The 4,589-nt window shown below is 32.8% G+C and overlaps 1 pseudogene; it reads right to left on the reverse strand.

The window, feature by feature from the left end:
• Window positions 1-3,101: 3,101 nt before the first annotated feature.
• On the reverse strand, window positions 3,102-3,235 carry LOC145248494 (U2 spliceosomal RNA; annotated as a pseudogene).
• Window positions 3,236-4,589: the final 1,354 nt, after the last annotated feature.

The following is a 4,589-nucleotide window of genomic DNA, read 5'->3' on the forward strand; positions in this document are numbered from 1 at the left end:
TGAGAGATAGAGAGAACAATTCTCAACCTATGCACTCTACAAATTTTTTATCTACAAATTAGAAAATTTGTATATAGGGGATTCACACATATGGAAATATATCTAGCATAATCTATCTATTATATCTATAAAAGTTAGAATGTGTGTGTGAGGTAGCCAGAGAGAGAGAGAGAGAGAGTAAGAACAATTTTCAACCTATATATTCAACAAATATTTGATCTACAGATTAGAAAATTTGTATATAGGGTATTCAGACATATGGAAATATATCTAGCATAATCTATCTATTATATCTCTAAAATTGAGAATGTGTGTGTGAGAGAGAGAGAACAATTTTCAACCTATATACTCAACAAATTTTTTTATCTACAGATTTGAAAATTTGTATATAGGGTATTCAGACATATGGAAATATATCTAGAGTAATCTATCTATTATATCTATAAAAGTGAGAATGCGTGTGTGTGTGAGAGAGAGCGACACAGAACAATTCTCAACCTATATATTCAACAAATTTTTTATGTACAGATCTGAAATATCACATTTGTATAGAAGTAGAAATCTTGATACCTACTCTGATACCTAATAAAAGAAAGGACACTCTTTAGGGCGGATTTTGATTATAACAAGTCACTAATTAGAAATTATAATAAACATTCTAATAATTTAAGAATTTTACCAAAATAAAATTGCATGGTAATCACCCAATTTCTGCCACAAAATTTTGATTGGCAGAACTCATAAACATAAAATATATATTTTCTAATTTCATCTTTTTTTTTTCTTTTTACATAATCTGGTTTGATGTTTTCCCAAATATTCAAATCACTATATTTTGCTGCTTAATATCAAATACAGCAACTGAGTTATTTTTATGCATCAAACAATTACATTTTCTCATTCATCCAAACTAATCACTGAACATCAATTTCATATTTTCTTCACTAAAATATTACTGTGCTTGATGTCATCAAGTGGAGCGGATCATTTTTTTTTCATTTGTTCACACATTTTTCCAATTTATATATATTTTGTTAAAGATTCTTAGCCTATGTCATTGCATACCAATCTGTTTATTAAAAGTTAAGGTTCACTGTAAACACATATGTTACACCAAAATAAAAACGCTTCAGATAATGTCTTGATATTCAATTCAGTTTCTCACATGACATCTTATGAAGTTAGTAGAAATGTTACAGACTTTTGAATCTCAAACACTTTCAATACTGTGCACTGATATTTTCTTTTTTGCAATATAAGCACATTCATGATTTTTTTTACAAACGTTAAAAACTTTCACATTGTGTAGCAATATACTGAAACAATTATAAAAATATTTGTTTTTATTTTGAATGATGCAGGGCATCTGAAGAGAGATTTTTCTAACAAAATGAAAGTATAATTTTTAGCAATAGGTATCTAGGAAAAGGCCACTACATATGTTATAAGTTCCAAATTTCCACAACCTGGCAAATACTGGTACATGCTAGCAAATTTAGATTTGCAATTACAAAATATGATTCTAATTTTTTCCTTTGCTCTTTATTCTAACACTACACTAAGTTTACTGTGTTATTTCGCTACAGTTGATATTGTGTAGAACAATAAGAAAATCATAGTGAACAATGCATTCAACAAAATTTCACACACATTTCTAGATACCTATATCTAATAAGTTCAAAAGAAAGGACACACTTAGGGAGGTATTTTGGTGGTCAAGTCACTAAAAAGAGATTAGCTGGTTTCCCGGCATAGCCCAGGATATAATAAAGATTGACTGAAATACATGTTCTAGCTGGTTTCTAGGCGTTGCCAGGGATGTAATATAGACACATTATGTTGTATATTACCTGTTCTCTTCTCCCTAAGGTAAAACAATTTCATATACATGCTGTAAATTACCTATGCTAGGGATAAAACATGAACAATATCAGTCCTAGGGTAGATAAAACAAATAATACATAGAGATGAAAGATTCCTCTCCCCTAAGAATCAAACATATGTTCAATATCTGCTTTTGTTTTTTCATTGTTTATACGGTCCCGAGCAACGCCGGGTAGCCCTGCTATCTTCTATATATATAAAAGGCAAAAATCGGTGTGTATGTATGTATGTATGTATGTATGTTTGTTTGTAACGCTAAAACTTTTGAAAGACGGAACCAGAGTTGACAAATTTGGTATCATATTGCACCTTGATCACCCGGATGACAAATATCGAAATTTCACGTCAAACGGACCAGTAGAAAGGGGTCAACTGATCGTTTTTCTCCTAGGGGGGCCCCCCAAAAAACCTGTCATTTTAACGTTATTCAATACGTGTCACGTGACGTGACGTCAGCTCAAACTTTTGACAGACACAACCAAAGTTGACAAATTATGTATCATATTGAACCTTGATCACCCGCATGACAAATATCGAAATTCCACACCAAACGGACCATTAAAAGGGGGTGAACTGATCATTTCTCTCCTAGGGGGGCCCCAAAAAAAACCTGTCATTTTAATGTTAATATTACATAATCCAAAAACGCTTAGTCATGTCACGTGACGTGACGTCAACATCCAGTAATGGCGAACAAATGTAAACAAACACTTTGTTTTACCGATACTTTTGTAATTTCTCTTCAGCTTTGTTCTAGAGATTATTAAACTCCATGACAATGTCTCCAACGTATTTAACTGGTTAAAAATAGTATTTATACAAGAGTTTTAACGAAAAATATCAGGAAAAAATGTACAGGAATAAAAAAAAATTCAGCTTTCAAAATATTCGTCGATAAAAAAACCGATCTTTATATTTACGCTAGCCATTTTGTATATTACCACGTGACCTGCTATCTCTTAAACTGGAGGGGGGGGGATCCACTTGAATCCAACAAAACCAGTAATTTTTTTTTTCTATTATATATACATCATTTTCTATAAAATTAAGTGTAGACTTTATAATTAAAACAAAAAATGTTATTCATACTAAAAAAAAAAACGCTTAGTCATGTCACGTGACGTGACGTCAACATCCACTAATGGCGAACAATTGTACCTATTTATTATGCCTCCCCACGGGACAGTTAGACACCAGGGTCGTTTTTTAACGTGGAGAAAAGGTACAAAAATAAAAATTGTCTCAGTCGTGGAGGATTTCTCCTCCACCGAAAGAGAACAAGAAATAGAAGTGCAGCATCTGAAGAACAGATACTACACTTTGATCTTGACCAAAAGGCCAAGAATGCGAACAATTGTAAATAACAACTTTTTTCACAAAACCAACACCGTCTTTCTTTTTTTTTCTCTCTCTTTCTCTCTCTCACCCACTTACTCTTCCCTCTCTCTCACCCTCTTTCTCTTGACGTCACACCACTGTTAAACTGTGGGGGGGGGGGAACACATTCCCAGGCATTATCTCCTATAGATGCACATTTTATTAGAAATTCAGCTTTCAAAATATTAGACGATAATAAAAATATAAAACCAACACCCTCTTTCTCTTTTCTCTCTCTCTCACCAACTTACTCTTCTCTCTCTCTCACCCTCTTTCTCTTGACCTCCTACTACTGTTAAACTGTGTGTGTGTGTGGGGGGGGGAAGAGGCAGCTTGAAAACCAACAAAAACAGTGCACAGTTTCCCAAGCATTTGGGGTGGGAAGGGGGGGAAGAAGCCGAGCGCACAGTTTCGTGTGAGAGAGAGAGAACAATTCTCAACCTATATACTCAACAAATTTTTTATCTACAGATTTGAAAGTTTGTATATAGGGTATTCAGACATATGGAAATATATCTAGCATAATCTATCTATTATATCTATAAAAGTGAAAATGTGTGTGTGTGTGAGGTAGCCAGAGAGAGAGAGAGAGAGAGAGAGAGAGAGAGAGAGAGAGAGAGAGAGAGAGACAACAATTCTCAACCTATATATTCAATACATTTTTTATCTACAGATTTGAAAATTTGTATATAGGGTATTCAGACATATGGAAATATATCTAGCATAATCTATCTATTATATCTATAAAAGTGAAAATGTGTGTGTGTGTGAGGTAGCCAGAGAGAGAGAGAGAGAGAGAGACAACAATTCTCAACCTATATATTCAATACATTTTTTATCTACAGATTTGAAAATTTGTATATAGGGTATTCAGACATATGGAAATATATCTAGCATAATCTATCTATTATATCTATAAAAGTGAAAATGTGTGTGTGTGTGTGTGTGCGTAAGAGAGAGAGAGAACAATTCTCAACCTATATACTCAACGTATTTTTATCTACGGATTTTAAACTTTGTATATAGGGTATTCAGACATATAGAAATATATCTAGCATAATCTATACATTATATCTATAAAAGTGAGAATGTGAGTGTGTGAGAGAGAGAGAACAATTCTCAACCTATATATTCAACAAATTTTTTACCTACAGATTTGAAAATTTGTATATTGGGTATTCAGACATATGGAAATATATCTAGCATAATCGATCTATTATATCTATAAAAGTCAGAATGTTTGCGTGTGGTTGTGTGTGTAAGGTTGCGAGAGAGAGAGAGAGAACAATTCTCAACCTATCTATTCAATAAATTTGTTATCTACAGAT

This window comes from Euprymna scolopes, chromosome 26 (assembly GCF_053919585.1).
Source record: "Euprymna scolopes isolate OS-2025 chromosome 26, ASM5391958v1, whole genome shotgun sequence".
Taxonomy (NCBI): Eukaryota; Metazoa; Mollusca; class Cephalopoda; order Sepiida; family Sepiolidae; genus Euprymna; species Euprymna scolopes.